The sequence below is a fragment of the Phasianus colchicus genome, chromosome 7, assembly GCF_987193195.1.
Source record: "Phasianus colchicus chromosome 7, bPhaCol1.hap1.1, whole genome shotgun sequence".
NCBI lineage: Eukaryota > Metazoa > Chordata > Aves > Galliformes > Phasianidae > Phasianus > Phasianus colchicus.
The window spans coordinates 36396391-36405723 of NC_143442.1; the positions used below are offsets into that span (position 1 = coordinate 36396391).

The window sequence follows — 9333 nt, forward strand, 5'->3', positions numbered from 1 at the left end:
GCTAGGACACGCTTGCCTCACTTGGCCCCATCAGCAGTGTGCAGGCCTGTTTCCTCCAAGGTGTGTCCAGGATTGCAGAAGCTGAAACCTCGGGAATGGCACCATGCAGACAGGCGTTCAGCTGCTCAGCGCGTCTCCTTCTTCCTGAATCCCCTTTCTGACCACGAATACAGAAGGCAACAACATGCTCAGTGCTCCTCATCCTTTGAGCACTGCTCCCAGGGACACAAAGTCCTTGCACTGCTCCTCGTGTGTTGCTTGTTGCAGATGTGGCCGTTGGCCACAGTTGATCCTCACCACCCGCAGCACTTGTCAGCCACTCTCACAAAGCTGCACTCTCCTGGATAGTCTCTCCACGGCCCCACGCATTCAGGAAACCCCTCTGCACAGGGTGATTTTCTTCTCTGCTGCAGTGTGCCGGCACCAGAGCTGATTGCCTTGAGGAGTGACCAGGGATCCCTGGACCCCATCCTCTTCCAGCAGAGACGCATCTTCCTTGCTCTAATTTCTCCTGCTGAGTTTGGAGACCTGGCCTTCCTGAAAGCCAGTCTTGGTAAAGATCGAGACAGATGTCTTCTTCAGTATCCTGGCCTTTTCCCTGTCCTGTGTAACCATGTCGCCTGTTTTGTTCAGGAGTGGTCCCACTTTTTGCCAGCGTTTCCTTCTGTCAGCAATGGACTTATCAGAAGCCCTGCTTGTTGCCTTTGACATCCTTGGCCAGATTCTGTTCCATTAGGCCTTTAACTTTCCTTAAAATCATAGATCCATCGAATCATTTCTGTTGGAAAAATCCTTTGAGATCATCAATTTCAACATCAACCTGATCTGCAGACTACCACCATTAAACTCCATCTGATAAGGATGCATCCAAGGATGGGGATGTCAGCACTTCCCTGTGCAGTCTATTCCATTTTCTGTCCACCAGAATTATAAGACATCCTTCCTGATGTCCTATCTGAATCCACCCTGCAAGAACTTGAGTCTGCTTCCTTGCCATCTATCACTTGGCATAAGAGCAAAGAGGCTGACACCCTTCTCATTGCAACCTCCCTTCAGGTAGCTGTAGATAGTGATGAGTTCTCCCCTCAGCCTCCTTTTCTCCACTTCCAACAACCTCACTTTCCTCAGCTCCTCTTCATATCATGTTTTCTTGTCTCTTCACCACTTTTGTTGCTCATTTCCGAATCCATTCCAGCTACTCAGCATCCTCTTTGTATCAAGAAGCCAAAACAGAACACAGTATTCACATGTGGTCTCACTGGTAATGTGTACAAAGGAACAACTCCTTCCTTAATGTTACTGGTTGCTCTATTTCTGATGCAACTGTGAAAGTGTGCTCCCCTTTCCTCCTCCTCCTCCTCCTCGCTCCCCCTGCTTCCTACTTCAGAGTGGCCTTGTAAATAAGGCCTTGTACACATGAAGACAACAAGCAGGAGTACTTCTGCTAAAACAGATTAACGACCAAAAATCTGCCTCACACTGGGGACCTGATAAAACAGATAGCAGACACCTGGTTCAACAGCTGAAGGCCAATCGAGCATGCACCTCAAAGGAATGGCTGTCAATCAATACTCACACCCCATAAATAGTGAGCAGCCCATAGAATGGCCTGGGTTGAAAAGGACCACAGTGCTCACCCGGTTCCAAACCCCTGCTATGTGCAGGTCACCAACCAGCAGACCAGGTGCCCCGAGCCACATCCAGCCTGGCCTTGAATGCCTGCAGGGATGGGGCATCCACAGCCTCCTTGGGCAACCTGTTCCAGTGCCTCACCACCCTCTGGATGAAAATCTTCCTCCTAATATCCAACCTAAACCTCCCATCTCAGTTTATAACCTTGTCCCTTGTCCCATCAGGCCCTGGAGCTCTCTCTCCATCAGGGCAGCAGGTTGCATGGCAGGACTCCCCTCATGTAAGGACGTCTCCTGAGGTTTGTCCTGTGCAGAGATCCCTTGCACTGCAATGCCAAGGTGCCTTACCAATACTGATCCTCGCCAGGTGGCCAGTAGTTTCTTTTAAGTCTTGTTAGCTTTGCTAAGATTGTATCTTAGACTGATTGTGAACAAATGATCCCTAAAACATACATTGCTGACCAAGCGTGGGGCGAGGAGCAGATCCAGGTACAGCTGGGCTCCCTGCCTCTGTGGTTCAGGGAGTTCAGAGAGCAAGGGGCTGCACTCTGCACCTAATACTCAGCAGGAGGGTCTCCTGTCTGTGAGTGTTTAACCCTGTCCTGTGTGCATCCAGCCCTGTCTTATATGATGATGGTTAAGTTGCTGTGAAATCTCTACATTGTATCTGCATGAGAGCAATAAATACAGCTCTTCTGCTCTCTCACCACTACAGCGTAGTTGTTCCATCTGCGGCAGCAGGGCTGCTGCCATTGGCATCCTCGTCCCCCGGGTGCTCTGCTGACTCAGCTCAGCCCGCTGTAGCCCAGCACCCCTTTTCTGCTGGGCAGCTTTCCAGGCACTCTTCTCCAAGCCTGTGCTGCTGCACGAGGCTGTTATCACCCACGTGCAGTGCCCAGCACCTACCTTGTTGGACGTCTTCAAGTGAACTCAGCCCTTTGATTGAGCCTACCCGGATCTCTCTGCAAAGCCCTCCTGCTCTCACGTGGATCACCTCTCTCGGTATCATCTGCAAACTTACTGAGGCTTCACTCGATCCCATCATCCAAATCACTGGAATAAATGTTAAACAAAACTGGCCCCAGTACTGAGCTCTGGGAAATGTCCCGCTGACCAGCTGTCAACTGGGTTGAACTCCATTCTTTGGGGTTTTTTGATCACGGTCATCCAGCACTACTTCACTCAGTGCACAGTACACATGTCCAAGACATGATTGGCTGTGTCTCCAAGTGAGAACTGTGATAAACAGCATCAAACCCTTTCCTAAAATCTGAGAATCATAGAATATCCTGAATATTAATCAGATTTCATGAGTTTCTCTTCCCCACAGTGCTTTATCTCACCAGACTCTAGGAAGCAGATCACTGATGAGCTAGATATCTGCTCTCCTGAAATCCACGCATGTAAGCTTGCTACTCAGCCTCCTGTCTGTCCACAGGATCATGAACTCCATGGCCTATTTTCACTGATGCCAAAAATGACTTTGGCTGGTTTTTTCACTTAGAGAGAACAGAATGGTGGCATTTAAATATAGGATGTGGGAGATGAATCCAGGACCTCTCTTACCCTAAGTGAGTACCATGTCCCCAGACCAAAGAGTTGCAGTATGCAGATGCCTGGCTCCTACAACCCTATGACATTTGTCCATGGCCTTGGGCAGCACTTCCACTGGCACCACTGGGCTCAGGCCTAGCAGCCAGTGGCAAGTGCAGATAGGATGTAGGGCACAGGGCTGTGTGGGGTTACACCAGACATTCCCTGCCAGAATGGGGACCATGGGGCAGCTGGGGCTGCCTGGGAATGCCCACAAAGGCAGATATGTGGGCAAAGAGTTCTCCCTAAAGTGGTTATCAGCTGGGGCTGCTATGGACAATGGGCACTGGACACAACACAAAGTAGGATTTTCCTGCACAGGTTTGAACTCAGCTCACAATGATGGATAATACCCCTGGTCTATGGCTGGGGGGAATATTTTGCCTACTGAACCCACCTGTTGTTGACCCCCTGCCCACACATCTCCCATTCTGCCCCATGGGCCTTCCCCTCTTCTTCCTCCTTGGGATATCCCTCAAGGCCAAGTTCTTTTACTCACCTTTCTCTGCACTGCCAGAGTCACAGAGTCACCGAATTGCTGATAGTGGAGGGACCTCTGGAGGCCATCTGGTCCCAGTGCCATTCAGACACTGCACGTAGCAGAGGGATTGAAACTAAATGATGATTATGGTCCTTTTCAACCCAGACCATTCTATGATTCTGTGAAATCTGGGAATAAAACTCGCCTAACTGAATGACAGGTAGAAAGCTGACATTGCTTTAATGCAGCACTGGCTGCACAAGGAATCATTCCTCCTAGCTTGCACACCCACCACCTGAAAGCACACTGATTTTATGCATTTTAACATGTGAATATTCATGTAATTTCTACAAAGTGCCTGCCTACAAGCGCTCTAAGTATTAAAATCTAGCACTACTCATGTTCTGTGTTAATATGGGCTTCTGGTAGGGAGTTTGTTGCTTGTCTCCAGGCAAAAGAACGCTTGTTACAAAAGCCAGGTCCCATATGTGGTCAGAAACCTTTTTACAAAAAATATGGCTGTTGACTAAGATTTTAATCAGCGCTTTGACCTTGTTAGAGCACCCATGATCAGCCCTAGCAGAGTACAGTTTACCTCCTACTCAAAGCTGGTGGAGAGCTGAGTCTGTGCTTTTTAGGTTGTCCTTCTTATCTAGAAGCAAAAACTTTCCCAGGAGAACAGTTCTGCTGAGGTGTTGCAGTCAGTTGCTGAAAGCCCAGCATTTCCTGACAGGTATCACCACTCAAGCACAGGCACCCACAGCAGCTGGCCCAGGACTGTATCCAGACGCTCCTGAATGTCTCCAAGGAAAGAGATGGCACAGCCGCTCTGGGTAACACCTCGCAGTGCTCCACCACACGCACAGTAAAGATGCTTTCCACCTCTCCTGTGCACACAGCAGCAGCCTGCCTAGGGCCATCTTATACGGGACATTGCTATGTCCCGTATAAGGCCTTGCTGAAGTCCACAAAGAGCACACCCACTTTTCTCACATCTTAGAATCATAACATCAGTCAGGTTGGAATAGACCTCTGAGTTCATCAATTCCAACCGTCAACCCATCCCACTCTGCCGTACCCCTCAGCGCCGCATCTCCATGGCTGCGGAACGCCTCCATGGGCGGTGAGCGCCGCTCCCTGGGCAGCCGCCTCAAAGCATCACCACCACAATAAAAGGACCACGGCTCGTTGGTCTAGGGGTATGATTCTCGCTTAGGGTGCGAGAGGTCCCGGGTTCAAATCCCGGACGAGCCCTGCTTTTTGGATACCATCGCTGCTTTTTGGATGGCACCGGCCGTGCTCCTCCTCCACTGGACCATGCAAAGCCAAAGCAGCTGCAGTGCTGGGATCGTGCCTCTGCACAGGTAATCGCAGCAGCATCCCCTGCACAGCACTCTGCATATCCAGGCAGGACTTGAGATGCTTGTCCCATCCTGTCTGCCCAGAGCCTGGCTGGGTCTCTCCAGGGCTTTCTCACCGAGCTACACACCCGACTGATGGGCGTAGAAGGGGTCCTTGGGAAGCTCTCCTCACACCCCCACAGTTCTACCCGCCTTGCCCGCTGCTCCTTCTTCTCTGCCCAAATGTTTTCCCCAGACAGACACCCTCAGATCCTGTTTTGCCACCCCTGTTCTTGCCGCAGTAATGGTTCCCTGACCCCATGAATGTGCTACCCCAAAACTGACAGCTCTCCCCTCAGCACCCGGCATTGTCCTCCAAGCCCCAGTCCACACCATGAGCTGGGCATTGTGAGAGTGCCTAAAATGGAAGGGTTTGTCCACAGGTTGAACCCAGGACCTCTCAGCACCCTCACTGAAAAGTGAGAATCACACTGCTAGACCAGGTACAATTTATGGGACTGTGATGGGGCAATAGGAAGTGGAGAGGCACCACTGAGTGCTCTGGTTGTCAGAAATAGGCACATCCCTCTTGTTCTGCAGCCTGTGCTGTGGGGTGGGCACCTGGACGTGGCCACAAGCTGTAGCAGCTCTATCTCCAAAGTCTATAGGGACAATAGGACCATGAGGCTGTGGACAGGAATTCAGTCATACAAAGGATTACAGCTCAGAGGCAGAGTGCTGGCTTTGCATTAAAGAGACCTTGGGTTCAAGCCTCAGTATCTCCAGTTGTTCTTGCCATCGTTTTTTGTCCCCTCTGTGAAAACCTCCTCATGGGAGCTGCAGTATTAGAATCACACTTCTCCCACTGAGGCACAGCCAAAGGAGTTCTGCGCTATGCACCATGGCCCCAGATGGAGCCATATAATAGGGATGTGTTTGGTGCTGGCATCACCCAGTTGTGCCATCCATGTGGCCCTCTGAAACACCTCACACACTGAGCAGTGCTGTGAACCTGCGCTTTGTCTCTTTTGTCCCCGTGACACATTGCTACCAACAGTGGTGACTGCCATTCCAGCAGACCGGACATTTCCAGCTTTAGTGTCAGGCAGTGGGGTCCCATCCCATCCCTGTCCATCCCTGCCAGTTTGTGGATGCCCAAAAGAAAAGCTCGTGGCCCTGGTCCCCAGCCACCCAGCAGCATCAGCCAAAATCCATCGCTGTGAGCAGGATTCGAACCTGCGCAGGGAAACCCTATTGGATTTCAAGTCCAACGCCTTCACCCCTCGGCCATCACAGCCCCGTGTGCTCTTGTTTTGCAACCTACAACTTCCCTATTCTGAGGGTCTGGCTGCAGAAAGGGAAGCCCCTACAGTCATCATGGAGAGACCCATGTTCCCAGCAGCCCCAGAGCCACAACCCCCAGTGCTCACACTCACCTTCCCCCCTATCATCAGGTCACAGGGTTGTAAGAAGGAAATGGTGGGGGGATATTTCACACTGAAGCAAAAATCATACCCTGAGACCAACAAGCCAGGGCATACAGATGCCTGGGCCCCCTTACCTTACTTTCTGTTAGCACCAAAGTGCTGTGGGCAGCGCTACCTTTTGCGCTCAGTGCTGGTTTCCAGGAGGACCATGCTGATGGGCCTAAGGAATGGAGCAGGTTACACGAGAGACCTTCACCCTTCTTGTTTTTGAGTGCAAGAGGTCCCAGGTTGAACTCCTGGAGTTGGCCCCTCCTTTTGGGTACTACTGCCCTGCTCTGGCTGCCAGCACGGAGCTCCTCATGGGCCCAGCTCCAGGTGTTATCCCCCAGTGAGGTGCCACTGCTGCTTGAAGTGACACACAGGATGAATCCAATGATCTCAATCCCATACTTTGGCTCCTGGTCCTGCTGGTGACCCCAGTGGCAGGAGGATGGAGACAGGAGGTTGGCAGGGACACGGGGACCTTGGGAGCACCCCATTAGGAAAGGAGCACGTGGGCACCATGGCTTAGCTGGTTAAAGCGCCTGTCTAGTAAACAGGAGATCCTGGGTTCAACTCCCAGTGGTGCCTGGCCTGGGGGCTGCTTTTCTTCCTAGCTCCTGAGTTTGTGTGCCTGGGCTGGGGTCTTTGCCCTCACCAGAGGCACTTCGTTGCTGCCTGTGTCCCCCTGCTCTTCTGCCTTGCTCCTCCCACCACATGCCCCTTCCCACTGACAAAGCAGCCCTGTGCAGTCTGAGTTATGTGTTTTTACTCCAGAGCTCACTTCAACGGGAGACAGAGAGTGTCACGGAGACACCAGGGCATATCAGTAAGTCTGGGCAGGGGTAGAAAGGGAGCTGCACTGCAGTTCATGGGTTTCACTGGCAGCAGCAGAAGTGCCCATCACTCAGGGCCATGCCATTCCTTTCCAGCACTGCACAGACTCCTGCTGTTTCTGGGTGCCACACACTTCCCTAAGGCACCAGAAGCTCCAGCTGCCCCACTGGCCCCAGGCAGAGCACAGTTGAGGAACCTGCCTGCTGGAGCAGGCGAAGCACGTGCTGGTGGCAGCCACTTCAGCATGTCAATGATGCTGGAGCACCTGGACCTGCAGTGCAAAGCCCTCCTGATGCCCTCTGGTGGGGACTCAGGTGCTCTGAGACTCGGCTGTGTGGCTGTGTAGAGGTCCTCCCCATGGGAACAGTGCAGCTGAACCCTGTTCAGCACCGTGTCATCCTTCCTCAGACCCGTGGGCAGCTCCACCCATGAGGAAGAGAGCTGGGTGGGGATCCCAGGCTGGCTGCCAGGCAGAAGGCTGAACCTTGAAGCTGATGCTGCTGGTGTTGGTGCCCCAGTGCCCCACGCCGTCCTGCTGGACTCCTACACCTGCCTATGTGGTGAGAATAGCAGGCCCATGCATAGCTGGGATTAGCCATAGGTGAGAGGTAAATTCCGGTGCCGAGGGCTCGGCTTGGGGCTGCTCGAGCACCGCGGGGCCTGGCACCGTCCTGCCTGGCTCCAGGCCATGCTGTGTGCAACGAGAGCCGCGTTCTGCCGTTTGCTCTTTCTTAAACCTCTGTAGAGCCTATGCCTCTTCTGCAGGAGCTGAGTAAGGCTGGGCTCAGTGACACAAATGTCACCGAGCTGCGGTGACGCGACTGGATTCACTCTCCAGTCTTCCCAGCTGCGACGGCAAAAGTAACGATGAGGGTGGGATTCGAACCCACGCGTGCAGAGCACAATGGATTAGCAGTCCATCGCCTTAACCACTCGGCCACCTCATCCTGCCCCGCGCCGCCCGCCCCGCCCCGCCCCTCCCTGCCGCGCACGCTGCCCGCCGCCCGCCCGCCGCGCCGGGCTGTTACAGGCCTCGAGAGGAGCGGGCGCAGCAAGGCCCTCTTAGCGCAGCCGGCAGCGCGTCAGTCTCATAATCTGAAGGTCCTGAGTTCGAGCCTCAGAGAGGGCACTCTTTTAGCTCCCGTGCCGGGGGATACGCCGTCCCGCGTGAGGCGCGCTTTTTTGCGGCAGCGTATGACCGCCGGCAGGGCGGCCCCACGCGGAGCTCGGTGTTGGTTTTGAACGGGACCGACTCCCCGCTGGCCCCCGCATGCAGAGCCCGGTGGGGTGGCAGGAGTGCAGCTGTGAGGTGCAACAAAACAAACAAACAAACAAAACAATCTTCTAAAGAAATATTTTTCTATAGAAAAGAAACACGCTGCCCTCTCTGAGGCTCGAACTCAGGACCTTCAGATTATGAGACTGACGCGCTGCCGGCTGCGCTAAGAGGGCTGTGACAGCACGCCTCTCCTCGGGGCCTGCAGCGCGCCGCCGTGCGCCCGGGCGGAACAGCGCCCCCTGCTGGCAGCGGGCGGGGCGAGCGGGCGGGGCGGAGGGCGCGGGGAGGGGCCGGGAGAACGCGGTACTGGGCAGGACGAGGTGGCCGAGTGGTTAAGGCGATGGACTGCTAATCCATTGTGCTCTGCACGCGTGGGTTCGAATCCCACCTTCGTCGACACTTTTGCCACCGCTCAGGCTGAGTGCAGGTGGGCAGCTTTCTCAGCCAGAACAGCCCCAGCTCCCACAGCCTGCCCTCATCACCCGGGAGCTGCTCCAGGCCCCCACCATCTTTGTGGCCCACCGCTGGACTCTCTCCAGCTGTTCCCTGTCTGTTTTGACCTGAGAGCCCAGAACTGGACACAGTATTCTAAACCTGGCCCCACCAGTGCAGAGCAGAGAGGAGGATCACATCCCTCACACTGCTTGGCCATGCTCTTTGTAAAGCACCCCAAGCTCCCACAGGGTACTTTGTGTGCTTGGTTAGC

The 9333-nt window shown here is 53.8% G+C and overlaps 7 non-coding genes across 7 annotated transcripts; 4 read left to right on the top strand and 3 right to left on the bottom strand.

Annotated features, from left to right (window-relative positions):
• Positions 1-4887: 4887 nt before the first annotated feature.
• On the top strand, positions 4888-4959 carry TRNAP-AGG (transfer RNA proline (anticodon AGG)). The gene has a single exon. It is a non-coding gene; the product is annotated as a tRNA-Pro (tRNA).
• Positions 4960-6260: 1301 nt separating this feature from the next.
• Positions 6261-6342, bottom strand: TRNAS-UGA (transfer RNA serine (anticodon UGA)). The gene has a single exon. It is a non-coding gene; the product is annotated as a tRNA-Ser (tRNA).
• A 686-nt stretch (positions 6343-7028) lies between these two features.
• Positions 7029-7102, top strand: TRNAT-AGU (transfer RNA threonine (anticodon AGU)). The gene has a single exon. It is a non-coding gene; the product is annotated as a tRNA-Thr (tRNA).
• A 1111-nt stretch (positions 7103-8213) lies between these two features.
• Positions 8214-8295, bottom strand: TRNAS-GCU (transfer RNA serine (anticodon GCU)). The gene has a single exon. It is a non-coding gene; the product is annotated as a tRNA-Ser (tRNA).
• Positions 8296-8404: 109 nt separating this feature from the next.
• On the top strand, positions 8405-8477 carry TRNAM-CAU (transfer RNA methionine (anticodon CAU)). Its single transcript has one exon. It is a non-coding gene; the product is annotated as a tRNA-Met (tRNA).
• Positions 8478-8727: 250 nt separating this feature from the next.
• Positions 8728-8800, bottom strand: TRNAM-CAU (transfer RNA methionine (anticodon CAU)). Its single transcript has one exon. It is a non-coding gene; the product is annotated as a tRNA-Met (tRNA).
• A 141-nt stretch (positions 8801-8941) lies between these two features.
• Positions 8942-9023, top strand: TRNAS-GCU (transfer RNA serine (anticodon GCU)). Its single transcript has one exon. It is a non-coding gene; the product is annotated as a tRNA-Ser (tRNA).
• Positions 9024-9333: the final 310 nt, after the last annotated feature.